The 26,366-nt window shown below is 35.5% G+C and overlaps 1 protein-coding gene and 1 long non-coding RNA gene across 3 annotated transcripts in view; one reads left to right on the top strand and one right to left on the bottom strand.

Annotated features, from left to right (window-relative positions):
* Positions 1-26,366, bottom strand: part of osp (outspread) — a 141,167-nt gene that overhangs the window by 46,212 nt on the left and 68,589 nt on the right. The gene's annotated exons all lie outside the window — the stretch shown is intronic.
* LOC136341151 (uncharacterized) lies at positions 19,881-25,100 on the top strand. Its single transcript, XR_010732447.1, has 3 exons — positions 19,881-19,999; positions 24,348-24,443; positions 24,598-25,100. It is a non-coding gene; the product is annotated as an uncharacterized lncRNA (long non-coding RNA).

The following is a 26,366-nucleotide window of genomic DNA, read 5'->3' as shown; positions in this document are numbered from 1 at the left end:
AAAACAAATTTGCGGTCAATAAAAGTAAAAAGGTCATTAAAATTTAAAATGAAAACGCCATTAAAACCATTTAGCAGGTGCTACTGTCGAGTCCAGAACGACAAGATCAAAAGAGGAGAAATTTAATTTACGCTTTCCCAGGATCGAATCGCTAAATGAAAGAAGAAATTAAAGTATTTTAAATTATACAAGGTGTCTCTGAATATGGTGCCATAAATTTGACCACATATTCTAGGTCCCAAAGTATGACGAAAACAGATATCAAAAGGTCGTTATTCACTAATGAAAACTGGTGGTTTTTCGTTGCCGCAGTATTTAATTAAAATTAGCGTTAAAGAAAATTATTTAAAAAGGGGTTATAATCTGATAGTTATTTAATAAAACATAGACTTTTTTAAATCTCAGTTTTATGGAAAAATCTTGAAGATTTAATTTTTCAAGAAGAATACCTTTTTTACGTAAACACGTTTACTACAAAATCGTCAATAAAATTAAGTGCAAAAAAGTTTACGTACTATTTAAGTGCTTCCTTCTTGCATTACTTGCTTGAAAAAGTTGGCAATTTTTTCACAGAGACACGGAAGCATAAAAAGTTATAATAAAACACAAAATTCCATTCATTTACCCCGAAATGTTTCCAAAATATTAATAAAAAAACATTTTGAGGAATCAATCTTTGACCCTCTATTGTTTGTCAAACACGAAGCGCGTTTTTATAGGGTTTCCGTCATATTTTGCGTGGTACGTTCAAAGGCACCTTGTAGAATGGGGCTCACTCATCGGGTAAAATGGTTCAAATATGACATACAGTATCGGACAAAATTAGAGCAACTTATGAAATGTTGTTCTAATAAATTCTAATCTAATGAAAATGAATCTTCTTCTATTGAATAATATTGCAGAGGGAACTTAGAACTAATTTATGAATTGGGAGGCGGTAATAATAATTATTATAGGATAACAGATATAAATACATTTTTGAACCATAATTCAATACGACATAATTAGAACAACTTAATTTTTATTTTCATATAACAATATTTATTGAGTTCTTAATGAAACAGAACTAATATTTTGTCCAATATCCTTTGTTGTCAATTACTTGCTGACATGTAGCAGGCATGGAGGCAATAAGGTTCTCAATTATTTGGGGATCCATTGACTTCCAGACGTTTTCAATTTCTGCGAATAAAGTGTTATGATTGGTGAAAGTTTTCAATCGAATTTTCTTCTCAACAATTTCCCACGGGTTTTCTATGGGATTTAAGTCCGGCGACTGGGCTGGCCACTTTAGCACCTCAATTTTCTTCTCAGCAAACCAGTTCTTGATCATTTTGGCAGTATGTTTGGGGTCATTATCGTGCTGGAAAATAAATTCAAGGGGCATTTCCCACTCTGCATATGGTAGCATCACATGATCCAATATGTTTTGATAGCCAAATCTGTCTATTTGGCCCTGTACTCGGTAGATAGGGCCAGTTCCAATCGCCGAAAAGCAACCCCATACCATAACGTTGCCTCCTCCGTGGTAGTATTAACATACCTGGGATTGAGTCTTTGACCTTGTCGGCGACGTATCCATTGTGCCCCATCACTTTCATGGATACAAAATTTCGATTCATCCGAATATAACACTCTTCTCCATTGTTGGGCAGTCCAGTCGCGCTGATAGGTTGCAAATACCATTCTAGCATCTCTATTTTTTTTGGACGATGATGGCTTTTTGGCCGGTCTTCTTCCTCTTAGTCCACCCTCAACTAATCGGCGTTGAATTGTTCTTGCAGTTACACCTACGTCTCCCACAGTTACAAGAATTTGATTGGCGGACATCCTGGGATCAGTTTTACTCAACCTTATCAACCGCCTATCTAATATTTTGGTTGTTTGTCTTGCTCTTATGCTCTCTTGCTTTTAATGAAGTTACAACTCCATGCTCTCTGAATTTTTTTATTGTTTTTGAAACCACGTCTTTTTTGATGCGGAGCGTGTCAGAAATATATTTCTGCGACTTTCCTTCTTTATAGGCACTAATTATTCGCTGTTTGAGATCTAATGAGTAATGAATACCACGAGGCATGATTATTTGATCGAACTGAATGAGAAATCAAAATATACTGGAAAATATGGCATATGTAAAAATAAGCTGCTCTTATTTTGTCGCATGCCAGCGTAGCGTAAATATGTTTTTTTGCTGATCCGTCTCCTAGGTAAACAACTAACTATTTTTTATAAAGTAAACGGTTTTAAACAATCTTAATAAAGATATTTCTGATATATTGCTTTACTCTTAAGGGAATAAGTTGTATTTAAAGCATAATTTCAAAAGTTGCTCTAATTTTGTCCGATACTGTAGTTATGTGACCAATCCAGCTAACTAACGCTTTATTAATGTGCGAAACACTTATCCACTATAGCCTCCATCTTTATCGATGACTTTCGAGTGTTTCGGAGGACAATAAATTACTTCCATTGTCCTCCAATCATTCACAGGCAGCTTGTAGAGCGAGCAATCATCTTCATCACCCTTTAAACACCCCACAGAATTACTACCTGCTGGTGTATCAATAAGATTACTTGTGCAGCAGGGAGTAATTGCCAGATTGCTTTGAGATATGGCAATCATTCGTTAGAAAATTTTACCAACCATCAATTTTGATTCGACGTTGAAAAAATGGATCATACATGACATGCCATCATTTTATTGCTTTCGTATTATTGTTTCATCGTAAAGGAACACTTAAAGCTAATAGAAAGCATCGTGAGATCAATCACATTCCGAAAACGGTTGTTCGGGTTATAATCATATAACGCAATAAAAAAGAGCCCACGTGGAAATTCCTAACTAATCTTTAACACTGCGGGGGGGGACTTTTTACAACGCACCGAGTAAAATTTGTATTTGATTTCAATCGAGATTTCAATTCATCAGAGCCGGTAACAAACGAAACCAATGACATCCATCCAGCCAAAGAGGTTTTTATACAGGGTGAGTTTTTTTCGATGATTAGTGAAGAGATCTCGGTAACTAGAGGAGTTACGAGTTCGGTTAAGTGGGAAAAGAATTGCAGCTTCGTTGGGCCAACTTAAAGCCACCTTTGGTTTTTTGAAAAAGTTCATAATTTACTCGATATTCAGCAAAAACCAAATTTTGTCGATTTCCTTAAGCCGTGCAATTATTGGCTCTAGAGAAACTATTTAAATTATTGTCGATAATTTTGCAATGGAAAATATAGCAAAATGAAATAGGCTGGTGAGATCTTTCCCGACAGCTGCCTTTTTCGAGACACTGCATAAACTCACTTTTAAGACTTATTCAAAAAGGTATTTTTTCAAGCTTCAAAGCGATATCAATAAGTTGCGAGCTACTTCTCCAAATGGAGAATTTAGTTTCTTGCTAATCCGATATTGCAATTTTAAGATAGTTGGCCACGACATCTTCAATATTGATTTAGCATTTGTTTGTCACTGACAGCTGTCATGATTGAAATCGGATGTAAATTTGAGTTTTTTAATTGAATTTTAATGTACTGGGTGTCTCTCAAAGGTCTTTACAAAGCTCAGCGATAGCTAGCTGAGATCAATATAAAACGATTTAACATATGTATTTGCCTTGGTCCAAAAGTTGATGATAACCAAGCTACAGGGTGGCAAAATTGAATTGCAAAATTCGATTTTTCACCATAATTATCAAACGACAGGAGGAATTCATATCCACAAACAAAATTTATGTAAATCATAGGGGGCGCCACACATGCATTAGGTACTTGTTTAAGCCCTTCAAGCTTTTTTGTTTGTGACAGTAAACCCCTTTTGGGCGAATAAACGTATTCGCGCGGTATTTTTGCTCAAAGAAGATATACCCTAATCAAGTCGCTACAATAGGAACAATAGGAATTTTCGAAAAAGCTAATACCTATTTATGGACAATTATTTGTTAATTACCTAATCAATTATTAATAACAATGCAGATCCGCAAAAAGCCTTCCGTCTTCTATGGCAACCAATGAAAAACGAAGTTTACAGAAAAAAATAAGAACCACTAGAAGCTCTTTGAAAAGCGGCTGAGGAAGCTTTCGATATTATCCATGGACGCTCAATTAGAAAAGGTACAATTTCACTTTTGAAGCGATGTAATGAAGGTCTTAATAACAAAAATCCATTTTGTTAAAGTGTATCTTTGGGGTTTCTATTATACCAGTTCTATTTCCGAATCATAAAAAAGAGTCACGTAGGAAGTATGGCGGAAGATGTCTTGGCAAGGTGCACCGTTAGTACGCCAGTTAGCTATAATAAGAAAAAACCACACAAAAGGTCTAGACTGACTTGTGTACTGTAAACTGTGTTAAGACATGTCGAAAAAAGAACCTGCAGTACCTTAGGAGGTCATTGGGCCAAGGAAAACCCGTGGATATTGGCAAATTGGGTGAGTTTATAGCTTGCAGGTTATTGTTTATAGCTAATCCGTTGATTTAACTTATCGAATGTTGGTCTATCAAAATAGGGGTTTAGGGCATCTATTATTAGCAGTGATAACTGTAATTACAATTAAGTTTATTGCATTATAATTGAGCGGAACGATATTATGACCACGTTTTAATTTCCCCAAAGGACGTGGCAGCAGATACGCGAGATTCATGGACGCACTACGAGTTATGGCTATTCTGGGGGCTATAAAAACAATTTTGAAATAAACGTTCCTTTATGGCTGTATGCGGCTATAACATGAAATTTTATTATTCCGTGATGACCGTTTACTGTGAGCTAATTAATTAAGAATTATATGTTTCGAATATTAGGGTCAAAGTGATGTAACCCCTAACAGCGGTTTTCAGGTCCTTCGATTTAATAAGAGTCGGTTTTTCAATTATCTGTTATATTTAACCCACGCTAGCTGACTAACGGTGGCCTGATAACATTGGCAAGACGTCAATTTCCATAGATACGAGGAAATAAAAGTACATTATTCCCGTGTTTTTCCACTTTCATGGACGGTATCTTCAACGTAGAAATGTCGGTACTTTCATTTGTTAATCCTACAGCCAAAATTGTCATTGTGTTGGTAATTTTGAAACATAACTTTCCTCGACAGCAAGAAACGCTTGATTCCTATGCAAATACCCTAATGGTTCCTAACAGGTTACATGATGGTTCCACAATGAATTTATTAAAACAAGTCTCAATTGTATACCTAACTTTAAATTGGACCTGGGAGTTAGGTGTGGCATCGACGTATACAGGGTGTCCAATTAGAAGCGCCTCGGACTCCGTTGAGTTTATTTGTGATTTCAGAATAAAATCAATGATGTGAATGTATATGAAGGGACGTATATATAAATTAGTGACAACCCTGCAGGGTGTTCCAAAAAAGTTGAGTGTCATAAACTATCATTTTTCTACATGGAACCACCTGCATTTTTTCCATGTAGTTGCCTGGTGGTGAATTCATGGCTGCACCGGAAACGTCGCCCAACCACCTTTGTTAGAGTTGCGGGAGCTCTCAACCTGCATCAAGAAGGAAGCAGTAGGTTCCCATAGGAGAATTGGGGCCTGTGAAGAGTTGAAGCAAACACGAGGAAAAACCGATCATTCAAAGGGTGATTCCACGGAAAATGACAATCTCACTGTTAGAAGAGGAAATAGTACCTATGCATAGAAGATTTAAATTTACTTCGACGAACGAACAGTCTTACGAGCTATCTGAAGAAGCAAGATGAGTCGAAAACTTGTCCAGAAATGCAAAGACGCTCTTCAGCTTCAAATTCAAGAGAGTCTTAAACAGTCTCATCTTTTGGTTTGGCTTCGGGTCCCAGGGGCTTCGAAAGAAACCAACGATCCGATCAGTTGAGCGGAAAGGATTCTCGATCAAGCCCGATGAAATCAAACCATGACTAGGTTAATAGGGAGTTAGCGCTGGAGTATGTGCTGGGCGATCGAGACATGGACATGAGAAATATTATAGCAAAGGGAAATGAGGTACAGTGGACCAGATGACCAGACCAGTGAAGAATACTTGCCCAAACAAAACAAAGCATCGGGATTGCCAATCAGGACGTCATAGGAGACCCCGCAGGCCATTGCAGACTAAACTTAGAAAAACTCGTAAAGATTTCCTCGAAATGGAGAATAGCCGGATCTACAACCACTGGAGACCTACCTTAGGTACAGGGTTCTTAGAGCTGCCCTTTTCCTCTAAGAGGAGTTTTCCTCTCTTATATGGAACTGGATGCTACTTGTGAAGTGGAAGGGGTGGGATAAGCGAAAAGGACATTTTTCGGATTTAATCACAGGACTTAACGCCTTTTGTTGTCACTTCAGTATTACTACTTCTTCTTGGTAGCTTTGATGGCATTGTTCCTCTCACTTGTTTGGTAAATTTAGTCGCTGTCAAGACATTTCGGCCCTTATTTTAACAAAGCAATATTTCAAGGCTTTATTCTCGTAAATTCTGAAAACTGACAAGTTTCTTAAACTTACGGAGTGATTTCAGACGACTTATTTATCCAACTGTCTGGCAAATGACCTGTTTATTACATAGGGCGTAACAAACGCGGATAATGTCTCAACGCAAGATTAACAAGCCCATAAAGACCCAGCTCGCAGAAGTAAAAATTAAAAGTGAAATATCATTATATTAACATTAATTTGTCTTGTCAACTGCTCTCTTTCGACGGTAAATTACAAATTGTATCCATTTACGGAACACGAACCTCCGTGTCATGTCTAATCTTGACCAAAAGCAAGAAGAAGAGCATCGACAGCAGCAGAGAGTATATAATAACAGTTCCACCAAGTGGGAACTTGTCGTAGACCTCCTGGAGCCATCACGAATCAACTTAAGATTGTTATTACAAAATTGAGGTTTTTTTCGAAATTTAAACTAACTCCCATGTTAATCACTTTTCAGTTTAAGCTCAGTATATTTATAATGTTTACTTTTTTCATTCAGAATTTCTAGAATATATTATTTCTAATTCAAGCTAGTTTGTTCTAAAGCACTTTTTTTCACAATGCTTGACATTGTTGCGCTGGTTGTCACTTGCAGCGTGATAAAAAACCTTTTAGTCCGAAATCATATAATGTGCTCCTGTTTTCATGTTGCCAGTTTTGCATTATTTTCTTATTAACTGGGTTAGACTCAAGTGGCAAAGCAAGAGCTATCCCCCATGCGCATACTATTGCAACATTGTTTCACAAATTAATGTCCCATTGCCGATCTGATAAGACAGGAATCTGCTATGCCGGCAATTTGCATTAATTAGCTTAGTTTCGTTTTCTTTGACAGAGATAGGCCTCTCGCTTGCCCTAATGTCTTTAGCTTTGGTTTGCCGGTGGCGCACTCGGTGGGAGTTCTTATGGTTGGCCGTTGAAAGAATATGGTCACTTTGAAAATTTTCTCTTCGTCTCGGTGTTTGGAAGAAGGGCCAGATGCTGCATCCTATTTCCGACAAATAACGTGCATCGAAACATGTTTTTTTGCCCCTAGCGCTCAGAAATATATCTAAAAATGACTTGTTTAAGAGCAAGCAAGAAACCGGGTGGGATGAACTGTCTTTGACCCTATTCGTAGCTTTATTTGTTGTGTCCAATAGATAATTTCCTGACTTTCCAGGAAAACTTCTGTTATTTCAAAATTTAAGGATAAAGATCGGGAAAAGATATACAATTATTACGTCATAGCTGCTCTTCCCACGCTACTAAAAATATTTGAGTATCTTGTAAGCTTGAAATTGTTCTCAGGTCTTAATAGCAACGAATTAATGTGCAACATTTACACCGTTCTGAGCAACGGTAAGGTCTGCGCGGCTGTGTTTTATGATCTTACAGAGGCCTTTGATAGTATCAATCATGAAATAAGCCGCAGAAACTTGAAATATGGTAGATGGTTTTACAGGGGTGTTCCTGAACTGGTTTGGTTCATATCTTGATATCTGTAGGTGTGAATGGTCTCTCAGGGTCAGTCTGCTTCAGAGTTCGGTTTTGGGCCTTTACTGTTTCTAGTCTAAATAAATTACCTATCTCGCCAGTCTAGTAGCGACGTGTTCACCGTATTGCTACGATTGCCAATGATACCACAATCTTGTGGTATGCTACTGATACTAGCCGTTTGGAGTCAATGGTAAATGAAAAAAAAAATTGATAGTCCCTGAGAGTCCTACCGTCCTCTGGTTGCTGGGAAGAATATTGTTTTTTTCATGGTTTTCATAGGTTTTCTTCACTCGAGTGCAATTCTCTGCCACTAATGGAAATATGATTTAGATTTATGCTATGCCTAACAAATATGAAATATCCGTGTAAACAAACCAAACCAGTCATCGTTAGCTTGGTCGCCGCCGCTGATTGGTCGGTTGTGTCAACTGGCACAAGAACGACTTTTTACAGGGTTGTATTTCTTTTTCATTTTGAATGGGCGAGCGTTTAGCGCGCGCGCATAACCGGATATAAACTAAAATTTTAACTGTTGAATATAGAGAACGTCGGCATTTTCGAAGTACACTCGACATGGCCGAATTCTACTGTCCATTACCTTTCGAACATGTTTAAAAAACTATTTTAGTGTGGTAGTGGGCTGACTACGGTCCTTTTCAACACTCTCATCTTGAACGTCAGGTGTTTTACGTTTGTTTGCATGGATATTTTATATTCGTAAGACACACTATAAATAAAAAATTTTAAAAGTTATTAACGAAGGTAAATGAAAGCGATTTTTTTATTCGAGCCGTGGAAATTCGCAACACTATCAATCAACATTTTGTTATTAGACGTCTAACTGTCGTCGGTCCTATAGATACCATTGCATGCTTCACTGCACCTTCACAGATTCTCTATTATACTTATATGTAATTAATTTGGACATGATGCTACTTGTGCATCACAAGAAAAATCCATTGAGCAAAAATCCAAAGACAAAAAACCTCGATGAAATGAGTCACGAACTTCACGCTTTAAACTATTTTAATCGAATAAGCTCGCCATTCCTTTCAATAATTCAATTGAACCACCACAGTCAGTGAGCACCTAAGTAAACATAATTTCTTCCATTGACACCTAACAGTACTGTTTGAATCGTTTTACCAGGAAGTTATTCGCAAAACAGTTAAAAAACATTTCTCTTATCCACTACAATTCTACGATAAATACCGGGTAATCGGAAAACAAAGCTGAAGAAATAAGTGAGTACAGTTGGAAAAAATTACTATAATCTAAGTGACGAGAGCGTACGCAATACGACTATAGCGTTAGGTCTAATTAGATATGTCGTAAGAAAACACGAACGACCGCAAATGCGATTAGGTGGAAGAGAAAAACAAATAATTGACATAAATGAGTATTGTAATCTCACAACGTCGATATATTCTATCAGTTTCAATTCAAGTTCTCATAATTAAGCAAATGTTCTTCACTGGCCTTCGGAGGATGAACTAGAATAAAAATGAAAAGTTGGAGGTTATTAGATTCGAAAAAGATGACGAAACTCTGCCACTCGAGGAACTAATAAAATTACAAAAAAAAACATTAAGACTAAAAACACCATGTGGTATGATATAACAGAGGCCGAGAATAAAATACTCGAATCGATTGCAACAAGACAAAATAAAGTGCTAAACCTTCGTTAGTAATTGGAGACTACCACCGAACAATGAACGAATTTGGAAAGTCTAATTCACGAGCAGGTTCAACCTATAAACAGCTTAAAGAACATCTTGAAGGAGGTAACTGAACTTAGTAAGCAAATGATTATATCATCAATGACGATTTTGAAGACGACCACTTGTAAAAGAGGTCGAGGCTGTGAAGTAGAGACTAGAACGACTACAATCGAGGAAAGTTTGCGAGGCGATGTGGAGGATTGGTTGGGGGTCTGAGCTGCCTGAGCGCTGAGTCTTGCAGGAACGTTTGCGAATTTTAGGGAAGTGCGTGAACGACATTTATATATAATTTTCTCGATGCATTTTGTCAATCAAATATATTTACCCGTGAAAAGGCAACGAAGAGATTTTTTATTTAATTTACACACCCCATGAATATTATGCCAATAATCTATAAAAACCATATTTCTATCTAGAAAACAATTAAGCACGTGTTTTCCTTTAGATTAACCACTAACGTTATATACGCGGACTAGGAAATAACGTCAAATTGACGTAGCAAAGAAGATCCTATATATACAGTGCGACCTAAAATTAGATCTTTTAAGAGTTTATAGTACGGCAAAAAAACTTCATAAAAATACATTTTTTTTTGTCTTTTTTGCGATAAGTGACGTCTGAATACCAAAATACTTAATACAAACGTCAGCTTGCTTTCTGGTATACCTCCATGAACCATTTTCTTTAGAACGTTAAGAAATGTCTCTATTCCCCACTGGTTATAGTACAACCTCATGGCAAATAGCATTAATCTTCGGCTTTACCGATAATTAATAACTCTGCCATGGACCCATAGCAATTAGCCTCATACGCTGCTGGGTGGCTCGCAACTTAGGCATTAGCATGAGAGGGCACGAAATATTATAGTGTAGCGGATTTGAGTTAAATTGAGTTAAACACGAACTGAATACATCGTGTTGGACTTTTAAACCCTTCTTCTGTGTAAAAATGTGCTAGTCTAAAAACGAATAAAAGTATGCGAACGTTTAATTTCTATTAAATTGGAACTCAGACTGATGGACGTAGGTGCTTATTTTCTTCTGTGAACTTTTTAATTTTTTGTAATTGCTTCAAAAGGTTAGTTAATATCGTGAACCAGATTAGGTTATTAAAGAGGAGGGACCGGTTTACTATCCGACCGTTTTATGCATTTTTTCGTCGGTTTTATATTGAGTAAAGGGCAATCTCAGATTCAAGGTGTAAAACTCTGCTACTTATCACAATCATATAATTAGTGTTAAAGCGCACTCCACTCTTGGAATATAATAACTATATAAGAGTTACACTGTTAATAATATGTAGTGCAAGTTTAATCGTCTTTATAAGAATGATTTCCTTGAGAGAACTAAATTAAACGTGTGACGCATGTTTAGGAAACACCTTATACTACCACTACCACCGTTTTAGACTTACATATGTGCAAAAATGTCGGGCAATGCACGCTATTTTTCTATTAACATAATGTTTCACTTATACATATTGTGCGTTAATACTGAATCTTCAAGCATTCTAATGAAAACAAAGTGAAAACCGGTGTTTTGTGCCGTTATTTTCGAAATAACGCTAAAAAGAGCTGTACCGAAAAATTAAGAGGACGAAAAAGTTCTTAAATTGAACAATGAACTCGATTTTATGAAAAAAAAAACGGTCAGTGACTATTGCAAGCAATTTAAGAGACGTAAAAGTGTATGTGACTCCAGGAAACGTATACGTCCTGTAAATTATAACTACTATTTTATCCGTCTATTCGAGTTAAACTTAATGAATACTCTGATGCCAAAAAAATTGAAATAAATGTCTGAAATACTGTCGGAGCTATAGATAAAATTCGAAAATATAATTAAAATTTGATACCATATACGTATGTATGTACATCGAACACTGCAAACCTTCCTGTAGGAGTAATTTTGCTAAATTACCATATTGCTGAAGAATGAATATGTGGATGAAGGTTTTTTTCATTATGTGAAGACCTCCTGGTATAGGTGAAACTTTGAAAAAAGGAAAGAATGTGCGTGGGTGTACAATTTAAGGGTGGGGTCAACAGTACCGCCGAACACAATTGAAGGACATTGTAATAATCCTCGACACAAAGTGACTCGCTAATGATATTGCAAAATATTTGCCTTTAATTTTCTGAATTGAATCGATTTATTGGTCACGATAATCGGAGGACACTACAAATTTTCACGAGTTCGTATGTTGAAACTAAAAATCCTGTTTCAGTAATAATAGAAGATTGCAACAGATTACCATTATTATTTATGGTAATAAACGTGAGTGATGTTTAGCACAAATTTCCATAGATATGAGCCTGCAACATTTATCACCAATAGCACATTATTCAAATTTCAAAGAGAGCTAAGGATGTGTATAATGTATCGAATTTCAAGCGAAACCAAATCATCGACGAAACTAAAGCAAAACGAAGTAGACTGAGTGCATTTGCATCTTGTAATAAATTATTCAGCGATTATGGAACACATTGGAAAGGTTTCGTGGGAGTAGGACCATTTGTTATCCTGCTATTTTGTTGCATTCCTGGTCATATATGAAGTAAAAGATTTCGATTTTTCGTCTAATTTTATTCGGGCGCTTTACAGAATCATCAACAATGAAAACGTACTAGATTTGAACAAAACGGAAACACAGGGAGGGTGGAAACACAAGGATGTTTTGCTTAGGCTTGCCTACTGTAGCTATTTAGGAGACAATGAGAATTACGAAATCGTTTAAATACATAAAAAATTACCACTTCTGGATATTCTTCAAAAAAAGATCGCACTCGCAAAAGACTCAGGGAACTTTCAGGTTTCACTTAAGTTCTTTTTCTGAGGGTTACAATAATAAAGGGACTCGGTAAAAAAGAACTGTAACATATGAAATATAATAAGTCTCGCAAACGTTCTGTTGATATACTGTAACAAGCCCTTTGACGAATTAATTAGGGCGGTTTGCCGTTGGCAAGTGTGGTGGACGACAGTAAAAACGAATGGAGCGACGACGAAAGTGAATAAAACGACGAAGAACAAGTTAGTGACAGCGGTAATGACAGCGAGCATGCGTATTCTCAAGTTTCTTCTTTCGGCGGCTCCAGACCGCGCTGGGCTGAACTGCGCAGCTCTTTAAAATATCAGGCTGAACCAAGCAGTTTGACGCAGAGTGGCGTCGACTAACGCAAAAAGTAAAAATTTTTCTTTGAAGTAGCGACACTTGTTGGACGCGTTCGCACTTGTTGCAGAATCGTGCAATTTGGCGCGCTTCGGCGCAGATTACCATTCCAATCTAACGCGTCGCTCAGCGCACAGCAGATTTTACCAGCGCAGCGTAGCCCAGCGCGATCGATCTACAGCCACCTTTTGAAAGCGACTAACCGTGATTTCGCAATCGGTAATCATGATGCAGATGATTGCGTTAAACGATCTGAAGGCATTGGTTCTTACTCGGCCTATAAATGGATAAAAGGCTTGGAGGAGATTTTTCAGGTCCTTGCTTGGGGCGATATATACCTATTCATTTTCGCTAAAAAATTGCTGACTGGGTTAGTGAAAATTTCCATACAAGATAAACGTGGTGTGACCTCTTGGATGACTTTGTAGAAGTCGCTAAAGAAAGAATTTTTTTCGCATCAGCTTAATAATACAGAGATACAGCAGTTGCTTTCTTGTCGTAAAATGAAGAAACGCGAACCAATCGAGAAATATTTTCTTGTTTTGAACAGAGATTGAATTGAAAATGATGCATTAATCCAGTGTTTAATTATTTTATATTTATGCAAATTAAGTATTCACAACAAATACTCAAATTTCCATCCATTTACTTATTAATTAAAACATAACATTAACGAAAAATACTTCAGAATTAACGTACGATTCCGAAAACAAAGTGATAATACAGTCATCGGTAGTCATGAAAAATGTCGAAATGGCACTGAACGTCAACGGGCATCCCGTAACATTTGTCATCGGTACTTCTTCAACTTTTAGAGACCAAAAAGGGTCAATTTTCGGGAACTTAGAAATGGCTATAAAGATAGGATAATGTTAACAAAAGTTATACATATTTGAGTTCTGGTCACAGAAAATTGAGGAATTCTATTTGAAATCATGCAACTTCAGAGGCCTATTTCGGAGTTATGGAAACCTTTTTGTAAACGAAAATATGTCAAAACTTAACTTATTAGATTCCCTTGGAGCCTCATAAGATCGATTCCAATTTTGCGGCGGTTAGTTCGGGTTAGTTTTCGGCTTGTATTGAAAATTTTCTGGCAGACATTTAATTGCAATAAAGTCAGTATACGAATATTTGAACAATTTTCTTAATTAGTCAAAAACCGATATTAATTTGGCAACGCCACCACCGTAAATTGCATGATAATGCACTGCAAAAACTTATTTTCTAATTCGAGCGGCTTCGAGCGTGCTGCATTGGGAACACCCCGTATATTACATTTTTAATCTCGGGGTATCCACTGACAATTAATCTTCATAACAAAAACTTGTCTAACCTGAGCCCAAACAAAAGCAGTTGTCTGGTAATATCTTTTTAATTGTTGCGATTACTGGAGGTAGACACCGATAAAGTTAGAATTATGGCAGGTAAATTGGACCCATATTTTTCATAATTCCAAACAAATTATAACAATAATAGAAGAACATAAATCATGTAATCACATTTTCTTATTTTTCGCGCTATAATTCAGGAGATTTATTTACAACTGCTTCACAAAAACAGCCATGTTTGCACCTTTAGAGAATAATGCTATACCATTGTTATTCACTCCATCGCAATGATTCAGAATTATGTTTTCTGAGAGTTGAGCAACGCCGTAGATTACATGAAGACCAAAAAATTTGCGATTTGATTTATCGGTTGTGACAAATGAAGGAACAAACAACTTTAATTCACTTTAAGCATGCAGCTCGGCCAAATTTGGACAGTGTAATGCCGAAACTGCGCCCGAACAAAGGTAACACCTGTATTAACATTTAGTTTATTGGAAATTCATTAATGATCTTAACTAATGGGTTGGCAACACTTTCTCCGACGGCATAGTCAATCAAAATCAAAGAAGTGTGTTCAGCTTTATGGTCATTACGATTATACAGACCCCGATTTTCATGAAGAAGAAAACAGGCTGTCTGGAGAATCTTAAAAGATTGATTGGACAGGTTAATGCCGTATTTGATTAAATCACGTTAAATCAGTTTAGATGAAAAGTGTCGTCAAGTGAAAACAAAACAGTAAAATACCTTATTTATAGTTATAATCAAGTATAATTTGTCTCCTCACTTACACATTTTAGTAATAATGCTGCCTCTTATGGACTGCCTGTTTGTACATACCTGAAATAGAATAAACTTCTTATAAAGAGGGTAAAAACTGAACATTAATCAAAATATGTTAAGACTAAAGTTCTTGCCAATTTTACAATAAAAATGTTTATGTGAAATTGTTAAGAAAACTCCAAGCGAAAAAGAATATTATTTTTCAAAGTATAATCCATCACTTTCTACAACTTTTTCTCACCTTTCGGATGGTTTTCAAAATTTGGTTACGATATCATGCGGGTTTTTTTTTATGCAAAAAAAGTCGTGACGTACAATTTCGACATTTTCTACGTTTTGGAATTTTGTACCTTTAAAGAAATGCTACATTGGCCGAAACAAACCATAGTTGAAAGGGCTGTTAGCTTGATGACGTAAAATTTCTATCCCATCCAGTCCCTGGAACTTGTTCTGGGCCCGACGTGCACGATAACATGAAGCATTATTTAGTTGGAAAGTACGCGATTTCTGTTTATCAAAACTGAATATTTTTTTGTCAAAATATCATATACTAGGTGTTAACAATGAAGGTCGGCGGTGACAGCACTTTCCTCTAGTACCATTTAAAAATGCACCATTTCTTCGAAATTCTACCAAACGAATAATTTTTTCCAAAGAGTTCTTGTAGATTTGTGGTTCTGATTTTCGTTCCGTTGTGTTTTTTTGAAAAGAGTTACGAAATATTTCCCATTTTTCCCTAGAAGTTACGATATGCCTCCAAAAACGATCGTCTAAAAGATTTTGCAGGGAGATCTTCTCTCGGATGTTTGCATGTGAAACTAATTTGAAATAAGTGAAGGTTGGATGGTTCGTTGAGAAGGTCCACAGGTTCTAAGAATTTCCCGACAGTACCGTGAGGCGGTTCTCGCTAGACGGCACGTAGGCCATTTGGATGTATAACCGTTGGTTTTCCGCTTCTAGCTTTATCTTCCATATTTATATCAACAGATGCGAAGCGTTGGAACTTATCCGTAGCACTCACAATATTCTCAGCTTCAACTTCACAAACGATCCTTGCAACGTCAGTAGCATTTGGGCCTTTTTTCAGTAATGCGTCATCAATCAAAGATTAATTTTTTCGGCAGCCATTTTTATACCAAAAACAATTTCACTAACCAAATTCAGTACAAAACATAAATTTGTTTGAAATTATCTTTCAAATGACACGTGACACATAGGCGGAAACCATAGGATTTTACAATAGGAGCAACGATGATTGAAGTGTGCCGTCCTCTACTACAATTCGGCGTCAATCATTTTTTCCACGAATTCTGAAAGTCACGAATTAAAATGTTCATTACCTGGGTTCCAGTGGCGTACTTGCTACATTTTTGACCTTTTAGGAAGTATCTATTTTCACTTAAAAAAGAAATCAATTTGCAGGGAAATAAATAATCATTATTGTTGGCATTGTTTTGCCCATTTCGGAAATACGCTTTAATTGGAAAAGTTTCTTGTTCTCGGCTTAAATGCAAATTTCTGTGAAGATGTAAACTTTTTAAGTTAGAGTTTTACGAAACATTTAATTGCAAATTGACTTACGTTTTAACAAAAAAGCAATTGCAAGTTAACGTTGAGAAACACAATTGAGTAAATAAGGATTGGTACGCATCTGATTAATGACTATTGTTTGACAAGGAACGAAAGAAATTTTGACATTCTCTCAACGATAGGTTCGATATTTCGATAAAGCGGACATTTCAATCACTGTTGCTCGTGCTGTATTATAAAATTTTAATAATAAAAAAAATGACGAGAACTTTTGACTCAGCCTAGTCAAAGTTGGGCTGAGTAAAGGTAATTTAATTTCGGTTTGGGTAGCATTAAACAGAGTGGCGCAAAAACAATATTCTATCACATCAACTAATGTTAAATTACAAAAGTAATCATTTATTGATACAAAACTTAAAAATTTGGCGGCTAAGAGTCATGCATTAAATCGAATTTCTGGACGATACGAACTGAATTTTCTTCGGTCGGTACTCTTGAATTTAACGAGTTCTATGTATCTACATAGAAGCTGCTGAAAGTTGTTATTTGCTTTTGGTTAATCAATACATGCTCGTTATTTCCGCATTTCCTTACATTAAAAATTGAAGACCACAGGAATAAATCAATTTAGCAACAATCTGATATAGACACGAAATAATGTTGGGTTTCACCCTAAAGATTACTAAATTTAATATAGCTGTGCTTCGCTGAAATATACATTCAAGTTAAATAACCGTAAAGATAATTTTTTTGACATACTTTTTTACATAATTTTTTTAACATGTTAACCATGATTTCATCACATACAAATTACGCATATCCCACATACGAACCGGTACTACACGGTTATTGCGTTAAAAGAATGTATAAAAATCTCGATTGATTTACAGGTGTATACAACGCATATATTTTTGTCAGTTGGCAGCTTATCGTAAATACAACTTGTTACAAAATCATAATATAACTTTGTAATTGTTCTTGTGTAACTTGTAAGGATGAAGCTCGAGCTGCATTATTTATTAATGAAAAACCAGATTAATCTGTAAAAAAGTTTTCGCGCAACCGTTCTTTCTTAATTATAAATTAACCTCTAAGTATTTAAAAATATCGCAAGATTACATAGAAAAAGTATTTTTAAATTTCTCCACGAACGTTATTAAGAACCATAGACTGAGGAACGGCAGTTTCTATTCCTCAGCAACTGAAACGAATATTCTTCACAGGGTTTCACATAGTGTGCGGCTCTAAATTGTCCTCTCCCCTGACTTTTTACTTCTTCTTCAAATTTAAAAACAGCATTAAATAGGGAAAAAAATATAATTTTCCGATGTTTGCTTTTTTTATCGATATTGATCATCGATAGCGCAAAATGGCGGATTTTTTATAATTAGAACAAGGATCATGTGACACTTCCAAATAAAGGTCTTTCAAAACTACATTTTAATGGTGTGGATTGGTTTTGAGAAACGCAATTGTAAATTTGGTAAAAAATACAATACAAACTCAGTTAAATTATACGCTAAAAATGGAAAAACTTGTTTGTTGATAACGAATTGGTTTGTTTTCGATTTTGTGCCCACAAACAGTCCATATAGCAAGTATTCATTAGTTCCGTGTATGGACCAGCGGTGCTGCGAGAAAGATCAGCACACAGTGTGTTAAATCACGCATTCAGTGAGTGTTTAACCCTTAATTACTGATCATCACTTTATATGTATACGTGATACCTGACCAGGGATCAGATTGACCCAGGTCCTTTTTTTTTAACCAAAATTAAAAGAATGAAAAACTGCTAATATATAGGTTCTTTCATGGAATTTATGGTTAATTTAAACATTACTTGGAACAAAAAATACAAATGAATCTTTAACAATGCTCAATAAAATATGGCACTTCCTAGGAACATAAATATTAATAAATGCATAAAATAAACACATTTATAGTTGCAGCTGAAACTTATTACTTGAAATTTCAAATTAGAAAACAATAAAAATAAAACCATATAGAGAGAAAGCAAATATAAACAAATCAATAAGGTTCCTTAATACAACTTATTTTTTGATCAAAAATATGTGCAAATTTTCCTATTACTTCCGTGTAATGCGATAGTTACAAATATTCGGTGTGTCTAAAAACTCTTAAGTGACGAATGCTAGAAAATAACGTTAAACCAACGTCATTGAATCTGCGAAACTTCCTCTGCATCAGGTGCCGCACCATGGTATTGGGCAATCTATGACATTCCCTGGGTGTATGGAGAATAATGAACTGCTTTCGAGGAACATCTTCTGCGAGGATGGTTGGTTACGTAAAGTCTGATCAAACGGCAGACAGTCGAGGGATCGGCTGCTGTAGTTGATTTTAACTTATTAACATTTGTTTAATCTGTGCCTGCGAACCATTAGATGGATATAAGGTTTCACATGAAATGTCAATGGTATGTTTGTTTCTACCTTCGGGTCTTTGCGAAGGCGAGGCGCGGGGGATGTTTAAGCTTTGCATATCCATCGAGACTATGTGGACATTCTCTGATCTTTCCTGTTTTGTTTCGTTATTTACTGTGTGATTTTACTTCGAGAAGACGCCAATTAGAAAGGAAATGAAGAGCCTGGAGGGAAAAACGATTTCTTTTAATACAATTGTTGTGGAACTAACCAACAGCGTAGTATGAGGATAGTCCCAGAAGTATCCGAGCGGACGCATAGATGGCGCTTTTTTGTTAAAAATTTACCTACGATACAAAGACCTAACCTTAAAAAACTTACGCCTGGGTAATTTTTCATTATTTAATTTATTACAAATGTACTTTACAATATTGCGTTTGCTTCTACTATATCATTTAATTCGGTAAATTAAAGGCTTTCCAGCAATGCAAACAAGTTCAGGACGTTTATAAAAAAAGTGAAGTTGATGATGGTTTTCAAATTCCGAAACACAACGTTCAAAATGAAATGACGCCATCTGATGAAGGAGCTGAAGGGCCCATGAGGAGGTGAATGTCATTTTAAAACATCGTTTCAAATAGCTTAAAAAAAACACTTGTGGAAATTTCGATTTTTTCAATTATCGTCGGAAGTAACCGGAATTTCTGAACCGTCACAAAGGCAGAACCAAACGGCTGTTGATCAAATGGCCCACAGCCTTTTTCTTTATACTACAATTGACATTATGACAAACTCGTGAGAACGCGAAAATTGAAGAAAGAATAATGGCAATTGAGCCGCTCTTAACCAATAATAACCATTTCATTGCTTCCATCATTGTTCCCATAACAATTTGGCAACTCACATTGGTATAATTACGAGTTATTATTATACAGCACAATACGTGGCATCACAGTCGAAAAGTTACAGGCAGGGCACAAGAGAATAAAAGTCCCAGACGATTTGGCAAGTGCGACGCCCAACACAAAAGCTTTGGCAGAAAAAATTGCCCATTGTTATGTAATGATTTGTATATTTTACATACAGAGAAATATGATTTTTTTATCTCTTCGACTCAATTATTAGTTCGCAGGCAGCAGCGGATCTAAGGGTAAGTATGGTACTTGACTGTGTAAAGCAATTTCATGTGTGACTGACCAACTTATATTTCACTATAAGCAGTACGTCGTAGGTGTACCACAATGTTTTAAAGCTCACCAATTTTATATAATTATTTATTTGTTTTTTTTTGTCCTGGTTATTACCTCGAAACTGCGACGCGCGTACGCCACTGCTGTTACCGCAATTAAGTCACAATTTTGAATTTAAAAATTGTATACAAACGCCAGATGGGATTGCAAAGGAGAGAAAAATTCTTATTTTTCAGTTTTATAAAATAAATTTGTTCTTCATAAAAGTGTTTACCTCTTTCAAACCAATTAAATCAGTTCTCACCTTATCAATTTTCCTTTTACTTACAGAAAAATACCAGAAAATAGGTCCATTTATTTTGCAACTGTAGTCAATCTTTTTGTTATCATATTTCAAGAAAAAAGAGGAAACTGCGAATAAAATGGATTCATTGACCACATTGAACGCACAGCTAAAGTCTTCGACCCAGTTCACTATAATTTTTTCCGACCTCTTCAGTAAAGATGCCACAGCATCTCTATTCCTCTCTTGCAAATGTGCTGCATCTGAAGAATGATCTTTTGCCTAAACTATTTGTTTCAAACGGCCCCGAAGATAAAAATCTGTCATAGTCAAATCAGGGCTCCTCGACGGCCATAAATCGAGATCAGTTCAACCCATTCAATTCTCTCTAAATTGCTGATTGTACCATTCCACAATTATTCACCCATAATGGTCAAGGCAACCATTTTGTTGAAAGTAACATCTCTCGCGATAATTAATCCATAAATCGTCCAGCCTTTCATTTAGAAAATGTTATAACATATTTAATATGGTCAAATTATACCATGGTAACAAATTGCCCATCATATGTTCATTTGACCCGAATATTGTCGATTACGAGCGATACGAAAATAGAGATTCTGATGGTTCCAGTACCTTACGTGCTAAGATGAAACGGAATCATTAGTTGAAGTGGACATATCATCAGAAAATACAATGTCCTGATAAAAATATTGGTCATCCATGGTATAAGCACCCGTCTACAAGCAGACATCCAAAAATTTTGCTTGATCTCATGGCTCTAAAGTGTAATTAAAAACTGATTTGAAAGGATAAATTTTGAACTGCTTAATATAACCTAAGAGTTTTACGTATTCCTAATTGCATGATTTTATAACAAGTCATGGAATTAAAATGCCATTTCGTGCGAATTTTTTATTGTACTCTCTTTAAAACTGGTAATTTTATTATTGGAAGATGTTTTGACTAATGTGGTTGAGATTGTTGCTCGCATGACCGGGAAGAGCAGTGATCTTCTTACAGAGTGGACCAAATTTGAGGCGTATCATTGAGATATTGGAAACTATAAATGATACGGGGTCGCTTAAATTAGGGAAAGTGGCACAATTGAGTGCCCAAAGAAAATGCCATTTCGAACACGGACAAATCACGAGTACTTCCGCAGATATCCAGAAGAAACTGATATTTTGTTATATCATTTTTTGCCTGACTTTTTTTCAAAAATTATCTGAAAACAAATGTCGCTTCCGTATTACCACTTTTTGGTCCCTACCAGATAACGCTGTGAAATTTGGCATCCGACATTTCGTCTTTGAACAACCATCACCAACTTAAATTCGTTAACAGACCTGCATTTTTTCATCTCCTCTGTAATTATATTTTGCCCTATGAATAATGACTTACAACAACCACCGAAATATGCAGTAGGTATGATAAAAATACCTTCTTAAAAAGGTCATATATCCACTCCTCTCCCACGTATCGTTTTTAAAGGAGATTTGCCTTCATTGCAGCCTCTTCTCAGTCTTGTTGTTGTTGAGTTAAACTATAGATCTAATTAAATTGTTTAAAACGGAATGACAATAATTCAAAAGTTTCAAATTTTGGTAAATAAATGTAAATTAACATGTTACGCGGTCTTAAAAAAGCGTTAGTAATGAAGTGACCTTTGTTTTGAATTATCTCTTCATGCAAAGTCAGGAAAAATAAAAATGAAATGGCAAAATTTCGGCTTTTTTTAGATACCTCCGGAGGTATTCGGACTTCTCCCGAACTCAGTCGCATTTCTTTAGATACTAAATTCTGCAACTTTCTCCAGTGTAAGCGTCTTCGTATCTCTTACAGATACCAAGATCCCAATGTGATACGCCTCGAATTTGGACCACCCTGTACATGCAAACTCTATGAGGTAAATTTAGTAAATTGTTGATCGTACTGAATAGAAGGAACCCCTACAATGTATGAGACGCAAGTGAAATGTTATTATGCCCCCATGAGGATTACAATAACTAATTAAAACACTGAATACTAATTAAAAAGATGAGTTTCCTGTTTTTTTTTTTTTTTTCATTGCAAGTTCACACTGCGAGTCTTTCAATATCCTCTCATTACATAACGAATAATAACTGCGCGTAATTCTTTAGAGCAAGGCTAAGACCATAGAATAATTACCTAGTAATACGAACATAAATTTTAAGATCGCCTCAGGAATACTGCAGGTTATGAGTTTATTGAATATTTCATTGTTTACACACTGGTACAGGTGTCATTTATATTTTTAACCTAAATAGGAAAGGCGCGGCACGCAGTCGTTGGCTTTAGTACTAGAAATCCCATTAAACTAATATCTTCCTTCAGAATTAATTTATCTGAGAATTTGTGGAATGCATTAGATGTGCGTTGCTATCTAATATGATCTCATTTTCAACAGCATGCGTATGGAGATTGAGAAACAATTTTTTGGGGACTCAGTGAAATAAGTATAAATCATTATCGCATGATGTTGAATCATTTTCACCCAACAAAAATTTATTAATCTTAACGCCCGACAGGTGTTCTTCAACTTTTATTAACAAGAAACCTAATATACATCTCACGTCAAGAAAGTTATTAATGCGCTGTGGCTTGCGGGAATTTTTATTTTACCTATTCGTAATTCAAGGATTTCGATTGTGCTGGGCAAATATACATATGTACTTATTGGAAAATTATTCTCATGTAACGAATTTATTGCTAGAAACCCATCCTGAGTTCACAAACTCTCTTGCTACCTATTTAAGTTACGTATGAGCTATGATATTCCTGCTGGTTTTACGGTAAAAACTGAAAAAAAAACACGATTTATACAGGGTGTTCATTTATAATGTGCGGTCATTTTAAGGTGGGATTCTACATGAAAAAATAATGACGGCTTGTCATATAAACTATTCTCCAAAAATGCTCCGTTGCGAAAATACAGAGCTGCAAAGTTTTAGAAAAAAAATGAAATTAATGAATATTTCCGAAACCGCTTGAGATATTTCAATGAAATTTGGTATATAAAAATAGTTTACAAAGGGACGTTGATTGCAAGAAAAATATGTGGTTCAATGCAAACTTATTCAAAACTATTTCAGTGTGACAAATGAAACAATGGAAAATTTAATGCATTATGAGTTGACATTGTAATGAAATATGAATTACAACTTACTTCAATATTTTTGATGCGCCACTGATTTTTGCTAAAATAAAAATAATTAAAAACAATTGTCGTTATTGAACTCTCTTCCCTCAGTTTTACCTTTTGTTGAGTTGTTTTCAATACTTGTTGTCGGAATGTTTTTTTTTGTTTCTTGTTAGTGGTAATTCATATTTCATCATTAAATACATCAATTTACCACTAATTTTAAATGTATAGTCTGTCTAAAAAGTATCCAGAAAAAAGTAAGGTCAATTATAGTTATTCGGCATACATTTTAATCACTTGAATTATAATATTGCAACAAATTATGCACTTCATTTGCTTATACAGGGTGTTTGGAAAAGTCGATACAAAACTTAAAGACGTGAAAATAGGGCGAAAAATAAAAAAAAGTTCCCATAAACATTGGTCCGACGGAGCACCGCTACAGAGATATGGCCCCAAAAGGAGTCATCTCATTGAGATATTTAATTTTTTTTCTGATTTAGATAATGAAATTGCAAGTAATAGTTATACTATGAAGGTCTTTGTCTATCATCAGTTTCATAAATATCGATTATAAATAAGGGTAGTTTTCTTACTACCCTTAACAGAAAATATTCAAATATTTTTTATTAAATTGCATCAAGCAGATAATATTGTTTTTTAATGAATTCGATTTTTTTGAAGCGAAAATTTCTCTTTTTTTTCAAATTCTGTTTAGTTTAATGAGAAATAAATATTTTTTTAAAATAATGCACAAGTCAGAACAATAACATTTTTTAGCATTTTCATATAATAAGCATATTTTCGCATTTTGACAAATAACGTTACAGTTTTCTTAATCAAATTCAAATCATTACAGGTAACTTCACTAGCGTAGAATGGTGAAAATGTTGCCGTTCGTTCGTCAGCAGACCGCCTGAAAAGGGAAGGACAATCTGCACGACTGACTTTCTAGGTAAAAAAACTTCGTTGTCATTGTTTCTTTTACTGTCAGGTGTTTAATACTGCTGTCATGTGTCAATTCACGTTGTAGTTTTTTTGTGTGACTAGTACGACCCGCCAAACAGCCATCTTTCTCGAAAATACGCAATCACAAACGTTCTTTTCAGGGGTTGCAAATTTCTTAAACTGCCGTAGCCACACGAATCGTCAGCCTACGATGGATATTCCGCACGAAGAAGATGTATGGTATTATTTGCCTTTGACATCGTTCTCATACCCGCCCAGTGCCATTGATCGACAGCCGAGACAACATAATAACCATTCATAAAGTACAGCATATTTTTCTTGGTGAAAAATTACTCGCAAACACTTTTTACATTAATCCTAAGCCCCTTCGTCATCATTCAGATGTCGCTATGCCATTCATTTAATAATATGCGTTAAGTCTTAATTTAACATCACACCTACCTATTAACGAGCAGGAATATTATGTACAGGTATCTAGGCTGCGGCATCAATAATATTGACAGCAGTTTTACTTGATGCTAATTTTTTGCTCACTTTATAACACACATATTATTATGAGCATGTACCAATAACCAAGAGATGAGATCCGGGACCTACTTTTGGGACCTTTTAAGAATGCAACGAGGTTAGAGCGAGGGAAGCGATACCTTGAATGGACTGCGTATTCTCGCAGGATTCTATGAAGTAAATCAAAATATCGACGTTCTCAAAACTAACAGCACGAGTGATTTAGTGTTTTACACGTGTGAGAATCAGATTTAATCGCTGAAACTGTTTTGCCGCACATCTATTGCTCAAGGTTCGTTGGGCGGTAGCATTTTGGCATTTAATTAACTGTTTTTATCATAATTTATGCATGCTCACGCTGTGCTACATGGTTTAAAATTTGGGACTTTACTGCATATATGGTATATTATGTTAAATTTAATTGGAAGCGAGAGAAGCAGAAAACATTTTACTGTGTTTATTTGGAATCACATATGAAAGGAAATTGGGACCGAGAAATACGGCATAAAACGAAATAATTAGTTGATTTGCATTTAAAATGCACGCTTTGCTCAGATTTACGATAGAGATTTTTAGAATGTGAATTTTTTTAATTTTATTTTCGCAGGAATATCACGAAATCGCGTACTGTTTCACTTTCAGCAAAATTGCATTTGGGTAGAATACATTTTGTTGTTGGTTTTTACCCAACGAACAATTAGTATTCTTTTTAAACAATTTTTTATATAGTTTTACGTGCGTGTACTTTGCATACAGCCACACCAGGTTTATGCTCGTCGGTTTTATGCAACAAGAACCGTATAGTCGTGTATCGGAGACATTGTTACTGTAACGGCATACTATTAGACTCTATTGGACATTATGGACAACATATACGATGCCATAATTTCCTCCATATATACTTACATTATGCGCATGGCGTCTCTGAGGATTTTTCTTTCCATATTCCATTTGATCTCGAATTTCGGAAAGAGATATATGATTTGCGCCATACCATTAACTTTCGTATGAAGGATGGAACCAACAGGTACCTAGGTAATTATTCTGTGCCAACAAATGCATTTTCAAAACTAATTACCTGTTTCCTGTCGTATAATGGGATAATGAAAAGGTCGTTTCACTTGAACTGGTGACAAATCAGACGATATTTACGAAGTCTTGATACTTGAAAAAAATGACAAACCACCTGCATTATTAAATATAAAATCAAACAATTAACTGGGCAATTATTCCCAATATGGAAACAATGGAACTAGAATCTAGAAAAAAAATCTTATGAACTAGGATTTTTTGAATATTATTCACTGCACATTTGCACATTTCCTTGCAACTGTCAGGGCGCGTCCATTTCGTCATACATCAAGTTGAAAACTTTAAGTAGTGTACTGGGTGTACCAAATCA

Source organism: Euwallacea fornicatus, chromosome 9 (assembly GCF_040115645.1).
Source record: "Euwallacea fornicatus isolate EFF26 chromosome 9, ASM4011564v1, whole genome shotgun sequence".
NCBI classification, from domain to species: Eukaryota; Metazoa; Arthropoda; class Insecta; order Coleoptera; family Curculionidae; genus Euwallacea; species Euwallacea fornicatus.
Note: the sequence above shows the minus strand (reverse complement) of the source record. Positions and strands in the feature narration are given on the sequence as shown.